This window comes from Protopterus annectens, chromosome 8.part0 (assembly GCF_019279795.1).
Source record: "Protopterus annectens isolate FY-2018-M chromosome 8.part0, PAN1.0, whole genome shotgun sequence".
NCBI lineage: Eukaryota > Metazoa > Chordata > Ceratodontiformes > Protopteridae > Protopterus > Protopterus annectens.
Genome location: NC_056741.1, coordinates 875,436,245 through 875,463,253, shown reverse-complemented (window position 1 = coordinate 875,463,253; position 27,009 = coordinate 875,436,245).

Sequence of the window (27,009 nt, the reverse complement as noted above, 5' to 3'; positions counted from 1 at the left end):
ATCTTCCTCAAGCTAGCAGCTGAGTCCATAGCTTACCCGGTATCCCTGCTAATCAATAGATCCAATCAGGAAGCCACAGTACCAGACATTTGGAAATCCTTATTTACCATCCCTTTACATAAAGGTGGGAATTCTATCGACCCATCTAACTATAGACCCATAGCCATACTTTCCCCTCTCTTTAAAAATCATGAAAAATGCATTAATACTCAGCTGCTAAATTTTCTTCTCCAGGAAAACCTTCTAACACCCACTTAACATGGCTTCCGGCCAAACCACAGCACTTCCATTGCACTCTTATCTTTTACACATACTGTAGCTTAAGCCAGGGACAATAATCAACTTGTATCCTGTCTTTTCCTTGACCTCTCCAAAGCCTTTGACACTGTTTCTCACTCTTTACTTCTATCTAAACTTGCTGATCTCAATCTATCTGGTCCCTCCCTTGCCTGGTTTACCAGTTACCTCACCAATAGGCAACAATCTGTCAGGTGACTGTCTTCCTGCTCCTCCTTCCTATCCATCACATCTGGTATACCCCAGGGTTCTATCCTGGGCCTCTTTTGTTCAATATTTTCACAGTGATCTCCATATCTCTTGCAAACAATCCTCCCTTATTCAATATGCTGATGATTCTATACTCATCTCCATTTCTAAAAGTATCTCTGACCTCCATGCTCTCTCCCAGGCCTCTTTCCTATCCATCAAAAAGTGGCTCTCTGATAATCAGCTTATCTTAAATCCAAAAAAAATAAACTCTTGCTATTTCTCCAATATTCTCTCTCTCAACACAAATCAGCCTTTGTCATCACATCCTCTGACACAACCACCATTAAACCTGACTCCCACACTAAGCTCTTTGGTACCATCATAGACAATGAACTTAAATTTAACTTGCATATCCACCAAAGTATTAAAAAAAACACTAAAAACTTGGACTACTCTACCAAAATTGAAAATTTCTTACCTCTAACACTAGACTCTCCCTGGCTCAGGCTCTTTTTTTCCCCTCCCTTTTCTATGCCACTGCAATCCTTACTAACTTGCAATCTGCACTCTTGACTAAACTCCAACAAACATATCACAAAACATCTAGATTTGTCAGTAACAGACTACACAACTCTCACCATAGCCTTGCACTCAACTCTCTTCAATGGCTGGAACTCCCCCAATGACTCCTACTATCACAGTTTCAAATCGCACACTCAATACTATATAAACCATCTTCCTGCCCTTCTCTCTCCTTCGTTGTATCATATTACATCCCCACTCATCCCGTCCGTACTTACAGTCAGCAACTCCTCAATATTTATAAACCTAACAAAAATATTGGAAAGTTACTGTATAAATGCTCCGTAGCCCAAGCTTGGAACAAACTCCCCTTAGACATAAGATCCATCCCCTCCCTAATCACTTCAAAAAGGAACTTAGACTACTCCTATTTAATTCAAAATCCTGCTCCTGTCATGACCCTGCCTAATTCTTCTCTCACTAATGCACTCCCACTATTTTATTACACAGTCACCTAACTCCACCATTTCTTATTCTTCCTTCTTAACACACAGTTTTGCTACTCTTTACACCCAAATGCTTAATCAATACATCACATGTAAATATGTATGTATGCCATTGCTACTTTAAATGTCTTCTTTTTACTTGTATTATAGCTGTGTATTGACTTCTTCTATCTGCTCTCTGTACTATATTTTCTATTTGCTATTTGCTTTATGTAGTACATAAGACCTCTAAGATTTGTGCTGTACTTTAAATATGCTTTTCATACTGTATTTCTATGAATTGGAGCTTTTCTCCTCAGGTCTCCACTGCGAATGGGACACTGGCTCATTTGGACCAACCTGGTTAACAAATGTCAAATAAATAAATAAAAGGACTAGTATTTTGGCCTTCTCTATCGAAAGACATTGATAAAGTGCTTTCTTCCTGTCCAGTATGCAACTAAGCCACATTTGCAAAATGAGACACTTCAGCTAAGCCAAATTCCTGAACTACCTTGGTCAACAGTAGCCACTGACATATTTGAGTGAAACAGTCAACATTACGTAGTGTTGGTAGACTCTTATCCAAACTTGATTTGAGATTGATTTTCTACCTAACCTAACATCCGGTGCTGTTATTACTAAGATGAAACATCATTTCTCAGTCCATGGTAGTTCACATAAAGTTATTTCTGACAACGGTACCCAGTTTACCAGTCAATTGTTTCAGAGACTTGGAAAAGAGTGGGACTTCATCCACATTACTAGTAGTCCTGAATACCCAGTCAAATGGCCTTACTGAACATGCAGTACGGAGTGCAAAGCAATTACTAGAGAGGTCAAAGCATGACAATACCGATATCTTCTTGAATTTACTTAATCTCAGAAATATACCCCGTGACAACCTATTTAGCTCGCCTGCTCAGAGACTTCTATCTAGGCAAACCAGAGCAACCTTGCCTATCAGTTCTAGTTTGCTGGTGCTTAATGCTGAAAACAACAAGGCAATCACAGCCCAACTTTTTAAGAAGCATTCTTCCCAGAAGTCCAGCTATGATAAAACGAGCAGATTTCTTTGTCCGTTAAAAGAAGGAGATAGTGAGGATGCTGATGGCGAAAGGCTTTGATCGAATTGGTCAAGTGAGAGGTATATGTGCCAAGCCGAGATTCTACTTAGTGGAATCTGAGGGTATAGAGTACAGGAGAAACCACAGGCATCTTCTTCCTGTATCAGAAACGATATTGCAGCATCATACCTGTGATACAGACTCTAGATCTCAGAGCAACCCTGACAATGTTCATATTGAAGAACATGTCTCAGTATCTATTCCCATTCTGATGATGTCCCACATGTCCCCAAAGCTGAACATTCCTTGAAGACAGTCCCTGTTGCTAGATCCAATTCTGACTTTTATGTTACATGATCAGGTCGTATTTCTAGACCTCGTAGAAAATATACAGCAACCTGGACATGATTGTTTTCTATGTGTCTAATTTTGTTTGATTGCATGTCAAAAAAGTAGTTCTATATAATTGCATGCCAAAAGATAATTTCTGTAAATTGCATATCATTGAATGCTGTCATTTTGTATATGGACTATTTCTCAAAGAGGGAGGATGTAAATCAGAGCATATGTATGTACCTTTAAGAATCATTTCCAGATGTAGCACGTGCATATAAATACTGAGCACGTGCAGACAGCAAAGCCATATTGAGAGAACAGCCAGAGTGTTAACATGTATGAGTGTGGTAGTTAGCCTGTTTATAAGTTTATTTAAGTTTAAGTTACAAAATCTCATTCCTTATATGTTTGTGTGTAATAAAGCTGCTTGAAGTGAACCCACAATCGCTTGTCTGTTTTATCCTCACCCGATGAGCAACAATATGAAACACTCCATTTTATCACCAATGTAAACTTGTTTATTGTGTCTAATGTACTATGTCTAACTCGATGTATAATCTGTAAATGTTCTTATTGAGGGTAATGTCTGAACTACTTCTGGTGAACTCTTTTCACAGATATTCTGTAGAATTTTACAAGAGGGATTTCAGGCCATTCTTGCTCTGTCTCTCACATTCTGTGCATCATATATTCCAACGTGTAGAAGTGGGCATCAGATTGTATACAATTTGCAAATCTCTGCACTTTGAACAAGGCAAATGCAAAAAAGGCTTACAATTTGTCTATCATTTCATACTGAAAGTACCAACACCAATAGCAGTAACTTTTTTTTTTGTGAGACACTGCAGTAATATAGAAGTTGTCAAGAACACCTGGGTGAATCTGAAAACCATTTCTGTCTTCAGAGGCATTGGTTTTATCTGACCTCTGACATGAAAGACATAGCAAGATGAATTTCTGTGTTTAATATGTTACATGCAATACAGTGCAACACGTCTTTTGCAGGGGGACAAACCCCACACTGCACTCCCCATATTTGCGATACTTTCTTACAGTAACATTGATGTCATAAAACCAAGAGGATGTTTTTCCCCCTCTCCATAATACTCTCTGATGTAAGAGATGTTTGACATATATATATATATATATATATGTATATACTTTGAAAGCCGTTAAAGCACTTATTGCTGTCAAATGGACAGCATATACCTCTCAACAGTCACTGATTTTGCAGTGCATGTTTGATTTTGCCTCATGTTTTTACCCTGTCCCTCATAAAATATTTGAATTTCTGGTAAATCGCTGAGAATTACCATTAGTCAATAATGCCAGACAGTAGATTCATGCTTCTTACTGTTCAGAAACATGCATGTCGATGTGAAACCTGTGTTCTATAAACTTTTTAACTGAATTTGAGTAATATTTAAAATTTATCCCTAATTTTGATCTTCTGTGCTCCTCCCACCCATTATCTTTTGGATTTGTCCAGAATTCTTAATCTAAGAAGTTGAGAGATAAGGCTGTAAATGTTAGACACTTCATTGTGCTACTCTTTGTTCGTAAGTATAGCACAGTCAAGTTCTAACACCTTTTCTTAAAAGCTTTTTGTCACCTTCTGCTGTGCTTTGCCAAACAGCACTGTCCCCTCTTAGTCCCTAGAATGAGACCCAATCTTGAGTGATTAGGTGTCCTTAACAAGTGTTTTTAAGCACCCCTAAGTGCTGCTAAGATCAGGTCTCGTGCTAGGGAAGCACTTAAGCTTCTCTTTTTCACCATTTCAGAGTGTAATTGTGATGCTCCACGCACCACAAAATGGTTAGTTTATGTTAAGTAACAGAATTCTGTATGCATATAACCTCTTGCTAGCCAGCATTCAGCTTGAATCCCTCTGAGGGCAGGTAATACTGAATGTAAACACAACCGTAACATTCAATTCTGCACCTTCAGTAAGGAACTGATGAAAAAGTTGCAGTACAATTCAATGCAAGTGAGCAGAATTTGTATTTCACAGGCAGTGCAAGTGAAGAGGATTTGCATTTCACATACAAAAACAGGTAAGTCAATGAATCTTCACACCCTAGAGTGCTTTCAGTCTGGCTAGCAAGCTTATGGAGAATCTTTCCTACCACCCTAACTGAGGTTCTCCTTTGTAGCATCCTAGTTTTGTTAAATGCTTTAGTAGGTCAAAAAACTTAATAAAATGTGCCAGACAGTTTTCGATGCCTTCTCTTGTGGTACCATTTTCACTAACTAATCTTTGATGATCACTTTTTTCTTGTTGTTTATGAAATGTTTTTGATAATGCATTAAGTTTTATTGTTCTTTAATTCTGTCATTAGGCAAAGCAACCTAACAGGAGCAAAAGCATACTGGGCTTCACACTGGTTTCAACATTATTTTACTTGAGTTAAGTTTGGTTATTTTTGTTTGTTTTTAAGCCAAACTCATTTGTTTTTTTATTAGTCTGAGTTTGTTGTCTTTTTAATTTTGAATGAATTACTTATTAAGAATGTATCGGTTTGTTAATTAGATTTGTTGGTTTGGTATTTGTTTACAAATGCAAATAATAGCTAGTGTGAGGTTCGTGTTCTGACACCTTGCAGACAAGTTGATATCAAATGTGAACTGTCTATATACTTTATACATTTTATTTATAACCAATGTACATTTAAACATCTGTTCTAAGGCACATTGTTTTAGATCACTTAATTTGTATTTTACTGAGTGAATTCCATATAAAGATTTTGATAATTTTCAGTTTATTGATTTACAGCTGTTTACAACTTTTGTCCTGAAATTTAAATTGTGGAGCCTTGCAGAATAGTTTACTACACAGTGATTTAGACTAGTGGGTTTTGTAGACTCACTTTCTGAATTATACTGAGGAGTAGACAAAATTTTAAAAAGTATTATAAGGCATATTTAATTCTACAATCTTTCTTCAAATGAACTAGGCCTTATATTTTTACATTATTTAATTTTTGAACTAACTGTTTAAGGTAAAAAGCAATTTTTTTGTGAATTTGTTGAAAATACAGCTGTATATAGTTGTTTTTTGTTTTATATTTACTATAAAATCTGTCTCATTTTATTAATTTATTTCTAAACTTCTTGAAAAAGTTTTAAATTACTAAAAAATACTTTGTGTTCCTGGTATCTAAACAAAATTCTTAAAAAATAGTGAATTTGCTTCAGAAATATGCTACTGTTATGATCTTTCTCTTTTTCCTAAATAAGGTAAATTCATTATTTTGTTTTTCTTAATTACAAATGACTTATCACTTAACTGGAATTTACTTACCATGTCAAACTTGGATACATTTAAGCTATAAAAGTCCAGCTAATATGCAAGAAATAAAAAAAGGAAGAAAGAAAGAGAGATGCAGGAAACAACCATCAGTAAAGTTCAAGACAGGCCTGGCAAGAGGAGTGAGACAGAGATGGATGATGTGCTGAGTGTATGGAACAGTAGTTTGGCACAGAGAACTTTGGGGTGGTGGTGGCAGAGGTTTTGGGGTCTGGTAGAGAATGATTCTGCTTCAGAAGGAGATATGGGAGCTAGAGATGGTACTGGACAAGCTAGTAAACACAGAAAGGGAAGAGTGGGACTGGAGATTAAGAGGCTTGTGTAGAGTAGCAGAACAGAGTAGAGATTGTAATATGACAACTGCCAAGTGGTATGGCACAGAGTAAGGTGAAGGGAGAAAATGTGAGATGAAGACAAGGAGAAAAAAAAAACAAGGTAGAAGGAGAGGTGCAGACAGCAATAACAAGAGATGGAGGAGAGACGGAGCAAATGGCGCCCAGGAAGAAATCAGAAACACAACACAATGGGAACAGGAAGGAGTTGGGTAAGCTTCCCCCAGTCTCATATAGACCCTATATCCTCTACTACCCTAACAGTCTGTGAGCTAGACCACTGCACCATATGCACACATCATCCAGTCTTTTTTCTGCTGTTCATAGCCAGACAGGAGGTGCAGAAAGTGAAAAGTTCAGAACAGTAGAAAGAAAAGGGCTGGAAAAAACAGCACATGAAGATTGGGAAAGGACTGTACACAAAATAGAGTGAGAGGCAACCAATGCAAAATAGTGAGGAAGGCTGGGATAAAAGAAATACAGGGAGAAAGGTGACATATAGGCAGGATAGAGGCATGAACCAAGAAGTCAGAGCAAGTGTGTGTGTTTGGAGGGGGAGAAGAGGGTTTTGCTGATTGGAGACACAGTCACCAAAGAGATAAGAGATTTAGGGAATGATGATAGGGGAGGGAGGCCTGATTACGAAGAAACTGGTTTTGGGGCTCAGACTTAGTAAGACAAGTGATGAGGTGACAAATATGGTCTCTGTGGGTGGAAGGGTGTACATATAGTTCCATATAGTCACCAGTGACCTATCAGAGGAGACAGTTAAGGTGACAGCAAGTATGACCAGGATTTTATTAAAGAGATGGCAGGATAGACATTGGAAGTAGGTGTACTCAAAAGTGTTACCTGTGCAAGCAGTCAGTATACTGAAGTGGGAAAGAAATAGGGATTACAATGACTGTCTGTGGGAATGGGCAAGGGAAAATTATTTGCTGCTGTCAGAAGGATGAGGTTAACCTGGCAGAGAGACCATCTCTGCATGAGAAACAAGCTCCATTTAAGGTCAGAAGAGACAATGGTACTCAAAGCTTTGGTGGAAAGGTATATCTCTGTGACTGTGCCTTTAAATTAAGAGGGAGTGGGTGACAAAGACAAAGCAGAGGGGCTGGTACTCAGCCAGTAGAAAGAAGAAGAGCAGGACACAGAACAAGGCATATTCCTGACCCACCCCCACCCTGATTAAAACAATATCAATCATTTTCCAGGATTTCTGGAAGCATGGGCAGTAGTATTACTTCTGTAGTACAGTGAATGAGTTAGAATGATGGGAAGCAACAGACAGTAAAGTATGGTTAGTGACAATGGGGGGACATGAAGGTTCCTCAAAAATTATGTCAAAAGAAGGGGTGGAGTAGGCATCTGCATAATGAAGGACATCAAATGTGAGGTCAGAGAAAAAGAAGAAGAATGCACCACCGTGAAGGGAACATGGGAGTAGTGGGCAGGACAGAATGCGGGCTACATGCCTTGGCAGTTACCTGATGGAGCAGTACAGTGCACAGGCATATAAACACAACATGACAGGGACATGAAAGACAGGAAAAGAGAGTAAAGGAAGTGGGGAAATAATAAGACAGTTGTCCTCATGGGTGAACTTAATATTCCAGGAAGCCACAGGATATAAAGGAGAAAAGAATTACTGAAGTCTTGGACCAGGATAAGTTCAACCAAATAGTGTGGATTTGCACCAGAAAAAAGAAAATGATAGAGATTGTTTTTAATCAAGAGTGGGTAGGAATATCCAAGTGAAGGTGATATAGCCAAAACCGACCATGCCCTGCCATTTAAATTGGATGGAAGTAAAACATTGAAGGACAAAGTAGATAGTGTAGGATTTTATATGGCTGGGGTATGAGGAGTGGAAAGGTGGTTATTGAAGAGTTAGGAGATTGGAGACAAACCAGATGAGTAAATAAGCTGTGTGAATGGATATGGGATTTAGTATTCATTGCTATGAACAAGGGTATAGGGAAAAGGCAAAAAATGTGAATACAGGAAGGCCAATACTTCTATGCTGGTAACCAGGAAGGTGAGGCTAGCAATTAAGAAAGAAGATAGAACATAGAAGAGGGACTGCATGTATAGAAAGCCTAATACTATCAGGCATGCAGAAGGACAACAAAGGAGGTGTGGGCAGAAGAGGCACTATATAAAAGTGAGCAAGCAGAATGAGTCTAGTGGGGGAATAAAGGCTTCTTCAGATGTGTAGCAGAAAAAGGAATTGGAGGGGAGGAGGGGACAAGACGTGGTCAGGATAATAAGCAAAGCAAGAAAGGACATTGTGAAAGCCCAGAAAAAAAGATGAGGTACTGAATGAAAACTTTCCTTCAACTGTATGAAAGAAAGAAAAGGGAAGGTGCCATGCTAGAAAGTAGGTAGGGCAGATTGGTGAGGGGAGCTGTGGCAGACACCTGATTTGAGAAGGAGACTGACAAGGAAGCATCATCTCTAAGGGAAAATGATATATAAATATGAGGTGTCACCCCAAGATCTTAAAAAATATGGCTAGGATAGAGGTCAATTCCATGAAACAGATTTCAAGAACATGTTGGTCACCATTTACAGTCCATCCTCAGCCACTTGCACTTGCCAGATAGTCATGAACTACACCCCCCAAGACCACAGCAGAATAAATACAGTGTCCAGCCCTGCAAATGCATACAGACTTGTCTTTTATTCAGTATAGTTATGGACTGTGTCCCTCTACCCCAAAGACTGCTGCAGAATATATACAGCATCCAGCCTGCAAATGTGCACAGACATGTATTTTATTAAGTGTAATGGGAATGTACTTCTTCAGTCTGTTATCCTAGTTATGCTGTGTTGAAAATGGTACCAAATGTAATGTCACTTCTCTGCTTGGCCAGTACTTAGTGGACTGCTTTTTAGCTGTTTTAACTAAAATCAAAAATAGCTTCCACTGCACCTTAAAGTTTCACCTCCCCTTCCCTCTAATTAAGGAGCTATGCCCTACTCCTGCTGGCATCCTGCACTTTCTTAATTGCTCTTTCCAGCTACTGCTTTTCTGACTCTCTCTCTCTCTCTTAGCCTGTATAAGGAGTTCTGAGTTAGTTTGCTGCTTCCCTTTTCCATGTCCTGAAGTTTTCAATATCTAATGAATAATCAACTTCTAGTTTCAGCATTAAATGTGGTTAGCTTTAAAAATAGTTAAGAGAAAGTCCTTTTCTCATTTTGTCCTAACCACCTCAGTCCCCTGCATATCTCAGACACCTTTGTGGTTGCATTCTGATAATACAATTAAATCTCTTCTTTCTTCTCAGTAATTCCATACAATTTGATTGCCTGTTCCTATGTAAGTTTCAGGCTTACAATTAGGTTTTTTCACCCAATGGCAACTGTACCACCTTCTCAGCCCGCTGAGTTCATACTCACTATGCTCAAGCTCACTCCGCTCCCCTATCCTACCCCCTATTCCCACACACTCCCACTTCAGATAAATATATACCATTTTATCCCCACCCCCTACAACAAACAAGCTAGCCAAATTCATTGAGGCATCCCATTGGCCTAATTACTCAACTTGCAAACTCATATCACAGGTCCACCTAACTCACATCTCCCAATTTACTCCAACAAAATAGCATATGACTTCCACCCAGCTAGCTATATCTTCGCCTGACTTGTGTATAATGTGCTACTCCTCCAGTCTATACTCACAATTATACTAAGCATACTCACCTCTGCCGTATTCTACCAAACTCCCCTTCCTTAGATCTATATTCCTAGTCAACAAACACCTACCCATCAACTACAAAATTGCACGCAGTCTCTACAAATTAGGAACTCAGGCCCTCTTTGGTTACAGCTACATCAAAGAGAATGGCCAGACCCATATATCAGTATCAGACCTAATAGATAAATATAAAAATGGTATAACTCTCTCACTACATTTCCACTCTCCCACTCTGTGGGGAAATCCACCCAAACCCAGGACCATCCCTTCAAACCGACAAAACACCATCTAACACTTCAGCTCCCTCCATTACTGAAAAACAACCCACTAACTCTAACCACAACATACTATTAATGCACATAATCCTCAGAAGCATCTATAGCAAAATTCCAGATCTCCATGTGTGCATTGCAGCACCCAACTCAGACATTCTAATCATCACTGAAACTTGGCCAAAACCAAACACTAAAGGTAAAGAAATCCTTCCTCCAGGATACAGTGTAATAAGAAATGTAAGAGTACATAAAAAACACTGGAGGGGTTGAAACAGGTTTTAAAAACTCACTAAACAACACCAGATACCCACTGCAACTTATACAAGCAGCTTGCTGCAGTTACTACCACACACTCACATGTTAAGCACTTTAGCCATAACTGCAATTGTGCAAATGCAGTATTGGCATTCAGTTATGAAGCCACAGTACTCTCATGGCTTCTTAAATGAACACAGGTACTGCACTGTTTTGACCTGCCAATCCCATCCCCTAATAGCTTGTACCCATAGCAGCCACCCCTTTCACCACTATCTAGTTACAGCAGGTGGAACTCTGCCCATTCTTATGGGTCATACAGCCCAGATGCCCTCAGCTTAGAATAACCCAACTTTGTGTTAATGCTGGGGAAAACATTTCTTCAGAATAACCTCAGTATACTGTAGCCATTTTCTCCAGACTCTTATAATGAGGACAGCTGCACATTCTTTTGAACTAAATTACTACAGATCAGCTGAAAAGTCTGTAATAACATGAAAGTGGTTGTGCATGTCTGTCATTATCTGTGCTTGCTAGTTTACTTCAGATCAGTTTATCCTTACCCACAATCATTCCCTATGTCTTTTATTCCCTCACTATTACAACATTAGCTTAAATATTATAAAGATCATTTGATTTCAAAACTGATTTTTTCATAGCCCTCATTTACACATTGTGGTCAACCATATTTTAAGCCTACTTTAGGAAGCTCATGGCTTTGTAAATAGTTTGTTCAGACACTGGATATGCTCATTGTATTAAGAGCACATTTTATGCCATCCATCCAATGCAGTCGAATTGCACCCATCTCTTGCACTGACCGCAAGAACAGTTGTAACCACTCACACTGTTTACTAAGCAAGAAGGATGCCACACAAGAAAGGAGGTAGAGCCAATTGGGGGAACAGTAGACAGACACCAGGGCAGAAGAGGAGGCAGAGAGGGAAGAAGCTTGTCAAAGGGAGGATGACACAGACACGAGGTGCAAATTGGGATGCCTTTCTTCCTTATTACACACGCAAACACGGTATATATACACACACACACACACACACACACACACACACACAAATGGTCTGCCTCCTTCATGGTCTTTGGAATGTCTGAGGAAACCATTTCATACTGCATGCCAGATTATTATCCTTTCTCTTAATAATTTTACTGCTAAAATCTTGTCTTGTATTGGTCTTAGCACTGAATATTAAATATGCTATTTTTCATAGGCATTTATTAGGCTAACAACCACAAGGGCTTGTTTAACCCTAACCATGCATCCCAAATCTTTGACAAGTTCAAATACCCTTGATAAATGTAAGCAGGGGCTTGAAGATGAACCATTTACAAGCAGGGGCCTGGAAAATGAACCATTTACAGGCTACCTGTGTCCATCAGAGACACAGGTGCCAAATCAGGGATGAATTTCCTGTTCCTTATCCAATTGTCCAAGTTACATTTGAATTGGGTTAGGGAGGAACTCTGCTTCACATGGATGGGGAGCCTGTTCCAGAGAAGGGGTAATCTCTGGGATACATTACCTGTCTCTCCAGCAGGTCCTATTTATATCACAGTCAAGGTTTAAGTCTTTAGAATGGGTAATTCTGGTGCTATTTGTTTTGTGGATATGCAGGAAGTCCATCAAGGTGGGGTATGATAATACTTTGTTTGCCAGGCATAAATCTCCCATCAACAGCTTGTAGGAGACAGAATACAAGGATAGGACCATGAGGCAGTCTACATAGGGCATGTTACTTATGCCCTGTATTCTTTTAGTGAGGACCTTCTGTCATTTTAAATTTCTCAAAGTCTTTTGGGTTTCTAATACCATGACAGGAATGGACCCCATTCCTAAGTCAAAGTGCAATTAAATTTCATGAAATTAGTATTGTTTCACTCTTTGATGTTAGCCAAAAGTGATCTTCGCAGCACCTGCAATGTGCCCAGTAATGACTCTTTCTGCAATTCGTACAGTGTTACACGAATTGGTAACATATCTAAATATGACTGTAAATATTTTTTTTATAAAACTAGTTGCTCCTACTACTATTGGAACTGATTTAGTATCTTTCTTCCACATGGCTCTTATTTCTGCCTGCAGTACAAGGTATTTTATGACTTTGTGTCTCTCTCTGTATGCAAGACACTGTAGTCACTAGGTCTGGCGATTTCAATGATCAATGCAACTTTTGTCTTCTTTTCTTGGACCACTATATCTGGTTTTCTAGCATCTGTTATTTGAACTGTTGGTATTAGATGAACCATGTGATATAAACCATCATTTTCTATGATTGTGGCTTATGTTTCCAGTGTTTTTCTGCCACTTCAATACCATAATGTTTGCACAATCTCCAGTGTAACAGTCTCGCCACATTATTATGCCTTTCAGTATACAGTCCCATTAGTGCGTCGCAACCAGCAACAAGGTGTGTGACTCTTTCCAATTTGGTTTTACAAAACCTACATATATCTGTTTCTCCAACATGTTCAATGGACTTTGTAAACCAGTGTGTACATAGCCCACTATCTTGGGCTGCCAATATTAACCTTTAATTTCTTGATGTGAATTCGCCTCTCCTTAACCATTCCTGCGTTCATTCTTGATCAGCATTCGACTCTTCCAGAAGTTTTCTATACTTGCAATTATATTTATGTTTTTTCCACATTTCTTGCCTTCTCATCTGGTCCTTCACCTTATATTCTTTCTGTTGTTTTTTAGCACATTCAGTTGCTGCCTGTTTTTTACCTGCTTCTGGTTTGATTTCCATTCCTGCTTGACGTTGATATCCTTCTGCTAAATTAATCAGAGATGTCATCCTAGATTTATTCTCCTCAAGTTTCAAAACTTTCTCTACATTTGGATCCTGTGAGGTCAGCAGATATGTGTGGAGTCCCACGATTGCAGATCTATACATGTAATCAATTTCAAGGATGCCCATCCCTCCTTTGGAACGGGGAATATATAATATTGGTATACACTGATTTTTATAAATCATTTGGTGAGCATGAAGCATCCTTCCTGTTTTAATATCCAGTCTATCCAACACTTTTTGTGGCCAGTCAGTCACTCTGAAACTATAAGTTAAGACAGGAAGAGCAAACTGATTTATGGCTTGGATCTTGTTCCTAGATATCAATGCTGTTTTCAGGATTAATTTAAGTCTTCTAAAGTACTCCTTACTGAGCTTTATTCGCATTTAGGTTCATAGGTTCATAGGTTAGTACTGGGCTAACTGCCCTTGCGAGCCATTTTAAGCCTATCCAGTTATCCCCTGTGAGATTCAAATCCTGTACCTTGAGTTTGTAAAGCAAACACCTTTAACCATTAGGCCACCCTCCCAACCCAAAAATATACATAGGTTCATACTAGGTTAACTACCCTTGTAGGCTATTTCAAGCCTAGCCAATTACCCCATGTGAGAATCAAACCCTGCACCTTGTGTCTGTAAGGTAAACACCTTAACCCTTATGCCATCATTTGTTTATGTTTTATTGCTGAGCCTTCATAAATTCCCAAGTATTTATACACTCCCTCTTGCTCAAGTTCTTTTATATCACATTCTTGTCCCAAACTGATGCTTTCCTGGTGCTGCAGTTTTCCTTTTTTAAAGGTTGCTTTTGCACATTTATCAAGACCAAATGACATTCCAATATCATCTGAAAAAGTTTTGACATCCTACAGCTGTGCTTTCAGTTCCTCATCTGATGAGCTGTACAATTTTAAATCATCGACAAAGAGAAGATGAGAAGTCATTAGACTTTGTTGTTTTCTAGGAGCCAAATTGTAGCCATGGCCTAGGCTGTTAAGTAAGCAGCTTAATGGGTTAATGGCAAGGCAGAATAACAAGGGTGACAGAGAGTCATCCTGGAATATCCCCCTTTGAATTTGTATCCCTGGGATAATAATCTGTCCTTTTTCATGGCTTAATTGCAAAGTGGTCTGCCACTGTTTCATGGTTAATGTAATCTAGTCAATCAGTGTAGGGTGTATCTTATACATTTTAAGCACTCTTTTATCCATGAATGTGGGATTCAAAAACTGAGGGTGATGCTACTCAATGCTAGAAGTCTAAATCTCAAAATGCACTCACCCGAGGCACTCCTTAAAATGGAGAACATCGATATCTGTGCAGTGACTGAGACCTGGTTCAAGGCTCCAGAGAGCACCCCTGCACTACCAGGCTATAACTTATACCACACTTTTTGGTCATGTAACCTGGACCGGAACACCAAAGGCGGAGGTGTGTCCATATTCATTAAGGATATCCACACCTCCAGGCTAGTTGCTCAGCATAATGTAGCCAAGGTTATCCAAGTGCAACTAACTCTGGGCAAAACTGCAATCCAAATTGCAGCTTGCTACAGATCACCCACCATGCCCCAGGATTCCCACTCCTCTTTTCTTGATGTACTGGAAAATATTAGGGTTCAACCAAACACCCTAATAATGGGTGATTTCAACTACCCCACCATTAACTGGGAAAACTACTCTTGTACCAACTCCTTCACTCAACGCTTTCTGTAATTCATAAACTCCAATGCCCTGGATCAACTTATCCACACCCCCAACAGGGGCAACAATATCCTAGATCTAGTCATTACCAACATGAGTGACCGGTGTTCCACACTTGAAGTCAACACCTCATTGGTCTGATCTGACCATAAGCTAATTACCCTAGATATCCACATATTGCCCCCACCCCCCATTAAGGAAACCATGGTAAAAAATTTCTCCAAAGCCAATTTCATGCTTCTTAAGACAGAAGTGGTGAACTTCATGACACCCATGCAGATGGACAATACAGTTATGACTACTGAATCCTACACAATTGCACTTAATAAGCACTTACATGAGTGCATGGATCATGCTATCCCAAACAGAACCAAGACACTATCCTCCAAAAAAAGGAAGCCAATCTGGTGGTCCCCTGCCATAAACAAACTGTACAACAGAAGGAAAAACTGTTGCAAAAGACAGTAAAATCCCATGAATGGAGGAGCTCCCTGGTCAGCCTCAGTAAGAAGCTGCGATCCCTGATAAAATCCTCCAAAGCTAGTTTAGTATCCCACTCCACAAGGAGGGATCCACCACGGACCCCGGGAACTACCTCCCCATTAGCCTGACGAGCCTGGTCTGCAAGGCCATGGAACGTATCATCATGGAACTTATAAACAAAGACATTGGTAATCTCCAAACTCTGGACCTCACCCAATTTGGGTTTGTAAAAGGCAGATCATGTCTCCTAAACCTGATAGACTTCTTTGAAGCAGTCACCAAAGCCGTAGACAAGGGTAAGGTGGTTCACACAGCCTATCTAGATCTTGCCATGGCTTTTGACACCATCCCCCACTCTGGAATTATAGATAAACTCACTAAACTAGGTATAAATCCCTATGTCACAAGATGGGTTGCCATCTGGCTCACTGACAGAACCCACACTGTGAAAGTAGCAGACTCCAAATCAGACTTCAGACCAGTGACAAGTGGAGTACCACAGGGTTCAGTCCTGGGTCCTCTCCTGTTTGGTATCTAATTTTCTGAATTACAGGCTAACACAGACTGTCTTTGGTTAATGAAGTTCGCAGATGACTGCAAACTAGGAGCCATAATCGACACCCCTAACAATGTGGACATTCTACAAAAGGGCCTCACTGAGACAGATGCCTGGTGTCAAAGCCATGGCCTCAAGCTCAATGCCAAAAAGTGCATTGTCATCCCCTTCAGTAAAAACTCTGTACCCATGAACTACAACATAGGTGATAGTATACTTAACAATGAAAGTGTGATAAGAGACCTTGGGACACAGGTGGACAGTAGTCTCTCCTTTGATAATCACATCGCCACAGTAGTCAGGAAATCTTTCTGCATGGCACACCTCATCACAAAAGGTTTCTCATCCAGAAAAAAAGAGGTCATTGTTCCCCTCTATTCATCACTCATTAGACCCATTATAGAGTACAATGCCCCTTTTGGTATGTACCTCACAAGACATCTACAACAACTGGAAAGGCTGCAGAAATACCTCACAAAGAGGATTACCGGCCTCAAACAGATGCCCTACGCAGACTGTCTCAAAAATCTCCAGCTTTACTCCGTCACATATCGCCTACTCAGAGGTGATCTCTGCCTAACATACAAAGCTATGGCAAACCTAGAGCTGTTGGATATGCTCCACTTAAAGAAATCCCAATCCGTCCAAGCTATACACTCTAGGAACCTAAACCTTGTCACCACAATAAACAGAACATGCCAGAGGGATAGATTCCTGTCCTTGAGACTTCCCATACTCTGGACTAAACTACCTATCTATATCAAACAAAGCTCCTCATTAGCACTCTTCAAGAAAAATCTTGATGATTGGATGGGAAATAGGAAATTCACCCCGGGGATCACCTCTGTTGCTCTTCTCGACAGTGGCACAGGAAAATAATTTTCTTGGGTGGCAAAAGTCAGGGTACCTTTTTGGTTGGGCTTGTATAGGCCCCAGAGCCGATAGCCTAGTACCTACCTATGAACCTATGAGCCTATACTATCAAATGCTTTTTTGTAGTCAATCCATGCCATACTTAGATTCTTCCCCTTCTTACAGTTCTCCACTATAACTTTAACAACAAATGATCCTTTGTTCCATATGACTTTCTTTTATTGCCCTTTTGTTCTACTGCCATAATTTAGTTTTCTTCTAAATGACTAAAAACTTTGTCAGCATCAATCCCCGTGTATAGTTTATACGTCGTTGAAAGACAAGTTATTGGTCTATCATTTTTAGGGTAGCTTGCAGGTTCACTCTTAATTAAGAGCATTGTTTTTCCTGTTGTTAACCAGTGCAGTGTGTGCTCGGGGTGTGCATATAAATAGTTCTTACTCATGGCTAAATCCTCGTGCAAAGAAGTTAATACTTTAAGCCAAAACTTAGGCACTGCATCTGGGTCTGGGATTTTCAGTTAGAGGCTCTTCTCAACTTTGTTTCAATCTCTCTGGCTGTTTTTTCATCCCATTTCATATCCTGTACCTTTAAACTTCTTATTCTTTCTTTTACTTCTATCCATTTAGCATCGTTGTTATTTTCCACAAGATCTTCATAGATACTTCTCCAAAATGTATCTACTTCCTCTTTTTTCTCAGTCTTTCAATTCCTTTTACCTTATTTCCCAATTCTCTATAAAACTTTTTTGGGTCATCAATAAATTGCTTATGTTGTACTTTTCCCTTATATTTATCTTCGTATCTTCAAAGTCTTTCCGCCTGTTTTGTAATTTTTAGTTTATCTCCATTAGTGCATAATAGATCCTGGTTTGCTCTAATACTGCACATTGCTTTTATCACATCTGTCTTTCTTAGTAATTTTGTTGATCTATTTCCTCTTCTATAATCTTCTAACAATGACACTTCTTGTCTTAGCTGCTTTATAGTTTTCTCTATTCAATACTTCCATGATGGTATTCGCTTTCGCCCCATCTTTTCCCTCACTATCCTGTGTTCCTGTGGTAGAACTTTATCAGTTATTAATTTAGCAGCACAGTAATATATTCGGTTTACCTCTGTTATATCACATGTATCTCTATGGACAGTCCTTATTACTGTGTTCATTTGTTTTATCAAGCTTCTGACTTTTGGGGTTTTATTAACTTTCTGCAGTCTGTTCCTCTCATTGATCTTGATATATCTGTCTTTGTCTATTAAATCAAGCAACTTTTCTTTTAACTCATTTTCTTCCACACTGAGGGCACATCCCTTGTTTTCCGTTTCCTGTGGGCATTCTATAGAAATTTCTATAGCATCTTCATGTGGCACATTCTCTTCAATTTCATCTTGTGTCATCTGTTGTTCTGTCATATGGGAACTCACTGGCCTATCACTCCTCAACATTGACTGCATCAGAGCTTACACAGTTTCTTGTTCCTTTTCTTGCTGTCTAGCTTCAAATGAACGTTTATACTGGTTTCCTTTGGAAGACTCTAGCATATCTTGATATGGCACCTAACCAATTGCTTCCTGTTCCACTGGTTTCCCCTTAATTTGGATATACATTGCTCTATCCTGTTGTGGTGCTTTCTGCATTTGATTTTCTACACTGAATCCTTCTCTTTCCAGCTGTTCCATTACCTCATTTTCTATTTCTTTGACTTCTCCATTACTAATCTTTTTTTCTACTTTTCCTCTTAGTCTTCTTATTTTTTGTTTTGTAAAGTTTTCCATATCTGGATTCCTTTCCCTATATTTTTCTTCAAATATCTTTGGTACTGCTTTTTTTGTATTAGTTTTGCTTTCTCCTTTGCATAAATATTACACCATATTAAATGTCTTTTCCTTTCCCCTGTCCATATTTCTTCTTCACGTCTCCTGATCTTGTTTTTCCTTATTCTGGGGACTCACTCCATCATGTTGTGATGTAGTCTGTTTTAGATCTTCTACATTAAATCCTTCACTTTGCAGGCACTCCATAACTTCAACTTCTATTTCTTTAACTTCTGCTTTACTAATCGTCTTTTCTGCATTACAGAACCTTCTGTGAATGTTCCAGTTGTTGGATATGCCTGGTTAGGTACATACCAAAGGGGACACTGTACTCAATGATAGGTATGATGAATGCTGAATGCAGTGGAGAAATTACCTCCTTGGTCCTAGATGCCATACCTTTGTTTATAAGTTGCACAACATAGAATGATTTCCTCCCTACTGTAGACACATGATGATCAAAGGCTAGATTACTGTCTATGTGTGTCCCCAACTTCCTGACTACTGGGTCGAATCTTAAGGGTGTGTTGTCAATGTGATAGTCACCAGGGGTGGATGACTTTCCAAAGGATACTACTATGCATTTCTTGCCATTTAGTTTTAGTCCATGGCTCTGACATAAGTTATTTATCTGCGTCAGCCCTTCCTGGAGAACATTAGTGTCAGTGGGGGGATTCTGTGAATGTTCCTAATTTGCAGTCATCTGCAGGTTTATTCAGCCAGAGACCTTTGATATTGGCCTTGGTTTCAAAGATGTAAATGTCAAAAAGGAGCAGTCGCAGGACAGATCCTGAGGTACTCCACTTCTGACTGACTTCCTTGTAGAGGTGGACTTCCCAATTTTAACTTCGCAGGTCCTGTATTTGAGCCAGCTGGCTATCCACTGGGTGACAAGTGTTTATACCTAACCTCCTGAATTTATCTACAGTACCTGAGTAGGGTATTGTGTCACCTGCCTTGGCCAGGTCAAGGCAGACAGTGTGAATCATGTTTCCCTCACCTTTTCCTTTGGTGTCCTTCTCAAAGAAGTCCACCAGGCTGAGTAGGCATAACAGTCCTTGACAAAACCAAATTGGGTTGAGTCCAGTGTTTGGAGGTTTGTATGTCATTTTCATGACAATTCTTTACATGGCATTGTGTATGAAGTTAGTGAGACTTATGTGTTTGTAGTTTCCAAGGTCTGTAGATGGTCCACCTTTGTGCAGAGGGATGGCTGTAGCTGTTCTCCACAGATGAGGCACAAAGCCTGTTTGGAGGCTATATTTAAATAGCAATCTCAATGGTCTGATAGGTCATGTTTCATGCTGTTGAGAAGACATCCTGAGATATTGACTGGGCCCATCGATGCAGTGTTCTGGCCCTTAGAAACAGCATTGAGGACCTGTTTCCTAATGATAGTAGGATTGTATTTCCTGAGGGGATGTTTGATTGTATTTCCTGAGGGGATGTTGAGAGGAGAGAGAGATAAATTAGAGCTGAATTTGTCTGCCAGTAGCTTTGCTATATCTTCTGGCTTAGTAGAGGTGGCTAAGTTAACAATGAGCTCTGCACACAACTCTGTATTGACTTTGAGGTGGCAGAGATAGCTAAAGAATGACTTGTGGTTGACCTTGGCCTGGGAGGCCAATTGTATCTCAGATTTGGCTTTGGTAGACTTTATTTGGCCTCTGAGTTGTTTGTTTAGTTTGATGAGAGTGCTTTTATCCTGCTAGGTACTGCTACTCCTAATTTTTGCCATGACTTTCTTTCTTCTGATATGCAGACTATTGATTTTGTGATTCTACTAGGTTGGCTTATTTTTTGAGTTAGTTCTGTACTTCCTCCTGGTGGGTACGGCTGCCTTTATGCAGCTATTAACATGCGTGTTCTCAGGGTTTATGGGGGGCTTGAATTTTTGCAAAGTTATCATTTAATAATAGGAAGTTAGCCTTAGAATAGTTCCTGAACATTCCAGGGTTAGCTGGGGCTCCAGGTTATACTTTTACTTCAAAGGAGACTGTTTTTGTGCTCTGACCTTGCAAGAGAAGACATTACACTAAGGGGTGTGCAGCATTCTCCCCTATTAGTGAGGACCAGATCTAGTATGTTTGTGCACCCTGGTCGGTGTATTGACAATCTGGTCCAGGGAGTTTGTGTTTACAAAATCCAGGAATCTCTGTGTCTGCGTGTTTGGTGTTGTATATGATTAACAGCTAATAGTGGGGGAATTAAAGTCACCCATGAATATGATATTGGGTTGGATGCTGAGTGCTTTCAATAAGCTTAAATACATGTTAAAGGTTTTTCTGGGTCATAGAAGGGGACCCATAGCTTGCAAGAAAGTGGTATGGGATTTTGCCTACGGTGATTTGAATGTGAAGAAGCTCAAGTGTATTGACCTGTTTGACCAGCTTTGAGGTATATTTATTTTTTTTATGTAGATCGAGACACCTCCATTTTTAGTCCCTGTCTGTGTAGTAGCTGGCCTAAATGTGTGGAAGACATTATAGCCTTGCACTGTCGATGTGCTGTCCATGGCTTTAAACCATGTCTCAATGACTGCACAGATGTCAGCATTCTCTATGGTGAAGAAAGCTTGTAGAGAGTGGAGTGTCTTGATTAGACTCAGCATTCAGCAGTAGCACCTTTAGATGTTCTTGGTTTTGAATTCTATGTTGGAAGTACTTTCAGTTTGGCATTGCCTAAGAAAGGCACTATGGGGGGAGGACAATGTTTTAGCTAATATTACAAAGTCTAGAGTGGAGAGGCGCAGACCATCCCTAGCAAAGCAGCGTGGTCTTTGATGATATGTAAACAAGGTTCGAACCCTGCATCACCTGGACTTTTTCTATATGCTCAATACATTTCCAGATTATGCTACAGGATAGTTTAGTGTATCTTCTCTCAGTTTTAAGTTCTACATGCTGCAGCAATCAAAGTGGCTTGTAACATGAGCAGTAATTATTATATTGTATTGTGTTTGTTGATCCAATCTGTGGTCTTTCAGCTCTGACCTGGGTTATAGCTGAAATGGTTCCACGTACCAGCGTCTTGTTATGGTTAGCAAAACCAGCAAATAAGACTGAATACTGTGGAAGTGACTGAGGACACAGAACAGCAAGTGTTTTAGGCTTTCTACAAGGGGAAGCAAGAAAAATCCAGGCCTTTTAGCCTAACAGCAGTAACAACAAAAGTCATGTAGAGAATCCCAAAGGAAAATTTGGTTGTTTTCCTAGAGAGGAAATTGGGAAAACAAGTAACGTATTCATGGTAGGAAGAATGTTTTAGTCAAACCTAGTCTAGTTTCATGACCAAGTTATACATAAAATTATGATGGGAGTATCTGTAGATTTGGTCCACTCCTACTTCAACAAGGCCTTTGACTTGGTCCCACACAGGCATCTGATTGGTTAACAGGAGAGGGACTAGTGATAGGATCAAAACTAAGAAATGCAATTGCTGTATGGCTGAATGACAGGAGAGTGAGAGTTATTGTGAGAGGAAAAATGTCAGGAATCATAAGGTAACACACGTAGTAAAATTGGATTTGTTCCAGTGCTACTCTTGTATTCATTTCAGACTGAACGAAGGAAATAGAAAACAGAACCAACTACTTTACTAATGACAAATAGATACAAAGGTTTAGACTGGAGGAAGACTCAAAGGAGGGATTTGGAAAGGTTGAACAAATGGGCTGAAAGGTGGCAGTTCATTGTGCACAAATGCAAAGTAAGTCACCAGAGACAAAGGTTCTTTCTTTTGCCTGGAGCTGTTACTAGCAGCATGACTGGTTCACAAGGAGAAGACTAAAAGGTGAGGGTAGTAGTAAACCAAAAGCTGGGGTGTATCATCAAGGGTGTAGAATCTAGCAGCACAGATGTAATTTTTGGGTATTGCCAGCAGAAACTGCTTTGTAAATTTTTATTTATAGTTGTATAAAACATTATTTTATATTTTTTCATCTGGTTGATTGATTGATCTTGTTTTATTGTGGTTCTATTTTATATTTTAAAGTTGGTGGGAATTTGTTGGTGGGTTTTTAGTTTAGATTGATGATTTTCTTGCAGCTTTGGGTCTGCAATTCACATTCTAATATTCAACAGACTAGTTTGTTTTCAACAGCTGAAAACAGATTTTTTTTTTTTGTTTATTTATGTTGCTTACTGGAGTCGTGCTGTGATTTCTTTAGACCATTTGCAGGCACAGCCTGGTCAAAATATACACACTCACACACACACACACACACACACACACAAACATATATTCTCTCTCTCTCTCTCTCTCTCTATATATATATATATATATATATATATAAGAGGTTGCAGATAAGCAGGTAATCAAGTTATGTACACATCACATATGACAAGACAAATACATTTAAGTGCAGAGATATTACAGATAATCAGATAAATAATTAAAATATATCATAAATTATATAATATTTTACTCAACAAATGAATCATACAGATATTAAAATCTGATAGATGTCTCTGGATCAAATTGTTGTGTTTTGTAGAATAGTTCATAGTATAGGGATTTAGCTGAAAGAGTTGGCAGATGTATTTGATTTCATCTGACATGTAGTTAGTATTAGATTAACATTATCTGATTTGTAGTTAATATGAGACACTAAAGCAACACATATTATTCAACATCAGTTTCTTGCATTTTAAAGACTGCAAAGTGATAAAACAGTAATTTCTCTAGTATGTGAAAACAACTGTGTGTGAATTAATTGTTAGCTTATAAAAGATCATGTAAGTCTAACTGACAAACACAAGTATGAACTAAATGTTTTTAAAAGACCTGTGAAACAACTTACTCAGAAGAACGTAGTGGGCAGAGTTAGTACTTTGTCGCAAAAGCGAGAATTATCTTTGCTTCAGTTATAATCACCTCTCAATGTGTCACCTATCTGCCTTTTGCTTTACAGGTCAAAGATTAAATTTGAATGGCCTCACTGCATACAAAAGTAAATAAAGTTAGTGACCCAAGAAAAGGTCATGGAAGGAGTAGCATTGGCTGGACAAGAAGAGTGAGAGAGATCCGTGAGGTAGTCAGTTCATGAAGCAACTGTTAGGCTCAGTGGTGCTTTGGGTTACAGGGAGGTCAACAAACAACATGGGGGAGGGAGTTATGCAGAGGAAAGGCAAAACAAAAGAGCCATGGACAGAGGTTGTCAGAGGCATATAGGAAAGTTGGGTGACGCAGATAAGATGAAAGAAGAAGGTGGGAGATACAGCCATGAGAGGAAGATACTAATGGAGTAAGTACCACAGGGGTGTGTCCTGGGTCCAGTATTCTTCATTGTGCTCATCTCAGACATATCTGAGGGACTGGAGATCAGGATCAACCTCTTTGCTGATGACTCAAAGACAGGTGCAATAGTGGGAATGTGGCAAAGAGTTTAGGGAAGATCTGAAAAAGCTAAACAAGTGAGCAGAAAAGCAGTTAAGGTTCAATGCAAAGAAATGCAAAGTGCTGCACTAAGGCTTCAAAAACCCCTGTGTGAAGTGTCAGCTGGTTGTAACAGAGAAATAAAAGTATCTGGGTTGCTAATTAACTGGTCTTTGCCACTAGGAGAAGAATCAGGTGGCAGTGGTAGCAGTAATTAGAATGCTGGGGTGTATTCGCAGGAGGAGAGATTCCAGAAGAAAAGAAGTGTTGTTTCAACTCTACAGGGCCCTGCTCAGACTACACCTTGGGTACTGTGTGTTGTTTCTTTGCCATATAAGAAAAGGGACATGAGGCTGCTAAAAAGAATGTAAAGAAAATCCACAGCAAAGATTCAGGGGATGGAAGAAAAGGGATATAACCAGAGGTTAGGGGAGCTTGAGCTCTTCTTATTCAAGATCAGAAACGGCAGAGTGGACGTAATATTATGCACAAGAGTATGTTGAGCAAATGTGAAATAGCCATCCTGGAGAACAGGAAGAGAAGGGAATGAATACAGAACTTTGTATTTGTATATATTGAACTTGACACCTCTCTGCTCACTTGTTTAGCTTTTCCAGATTTTCCCCAAACTCTTTCCCCCACATCCTTTACTCCTGCAGCTGTCTTTGATCATAGACACTAACTACTTCCTAAAAGTGCTTTTTCACAGAGGGGTTTGTAGACTCATGGATGAATTAGTGGAATGGGTGGTGGAGAGGAAATCTACAGAGGCATTCAAGTAGCTAAGAAAAAGGGTAAGGGAGAATGTAGGGTGGTGGGGAGGTAAAATGCTAAATGTACTTAAGCAGACTAGAAAGGCTTACTGTCTCCTCCTGCCACCAAACAAATGCAACATAATGAAATGCACATGATACAGTGATAGTGCTTCCACCATACCTGGCTTGGACAGGCTAAACTCTAAGTATAGTACACAGTTATGTAGGCCATTGGACAGGCTACAATGTAAGTGTAGTACACAGTTATGCAGGACATTGGACAGGCTACACTGTGAGTATAGTACACAGATATGCAGACCATTGGACAGGCTACACTCTAAGTATAGTACACAGTTCTGGAGGTCATTGGACAGGCTACACTCCAAGTACAGTACACAGTTGTGCAGGCCATTGGACAGGGTACAATGTAAGTATAGTACACAGTTATGCAGTGCATTGGACAGGCTACACTGTGAGTATAGTACACAATTATAGAGGCCATTGGACAAGCTACAATCTAAATATAGTACACGGTTATGGAGGCAATTGGACAGGCTACACTCCAAGTACAGTACACAGTTATGCAGGCCATTGGACAGGCTACAATGTAAGTATAGTACACAGTTATGCAGGCCATTGGACAGGCTACACTGTCAGTATAGTATACAGTTATGGAGGCCATTGGACAGGCTACACTCTAAGTATAGTATACAGTTATGCAGGCCATGTAAGGGGAGGGACATCAGCCTGCAAGAAGGATTTTATAATCTACTGGAAGGATACATGGGAGTGAGAAGAAAGGACATGTCCAGAGGCTAAGGGAATTAGAGCTCTTCTCAGGAGAGACTAGGAGAAGCCAGGAACATGATATAGGGGCAAATGTTATGGCAGGAGATTTGAAATGTCTTACTAACAGGAATGGAAAAGGGTGGATGTAAGCAGCAGACTGTAGGAACCAGTTACTCCCTTGGCCTGCCAAAATACTTTTTCACTGAGAGGATTATGGTATCCAGAAACAGACTGTCAGAATGGTTGGTGGTGAAGGGAAATCATGGAATCATATATGAAGGTTTCCTGCTGAAATGTTAAGACTGGAATTGTGTTTATTGGACTAGTTAGGAGTGTATGTGAACTTTGTGAAACACATGCTAACTCAAAGGTTGATGCACATCATGTACTCTGCAGTGTTTTTCCCTGCTTTAAGGTACAGTTACTGTGGAATTATCATATACAGGTATCAGGTATGAGAGCACAGCCACCACATAACAGGAGGTGCAGGGATGAAGCCCCCAACTGCAAAAATGCCTTAATGATGTTACAGCGAGTTTTGTCATTCTCTGTATTGCTCGTAGAATCCCGCATTATATTTTGGAATTGCAGGACTCATCACAGTATTCTGCATTTCTGACAGGCAGCCATTCAAGAAAGTGCTGTGCCGGTGAGAGAAGACAGAATGCAGGAATGGAGAGAAGGAAGAAGGCTGAATGCATTTAAAGGTCAGATTAGATAGGTTTATTGCTTTTTTCTGCCATCAAACAAATGTTATATGCAGAATAAATTTATATTTTACTATATAAAACATTCCTGTGAGCTGTTCATACCTCTCAACCTGTTAGTGCAAGAAATATCGACAAAGCCTAAAATAATGGGGGTCAATGGCCCAAAAATAGGTACAGATTTTAAATATTACTCATATAAACTTAGAAAGTTGCTAGAATAACAGGATTTGTGTTAGCATGTATTTCTGAAGGATATGATGTCTGAATCTCAAATGTGTGTCATTATTTAGTGACTTCAGTCCACAGTGATCTGCCAGAAAACCACTCATTTTTTGAGACAAAAATCAGGACATTCTGTGAAAATCTGGAAAGTCAAGA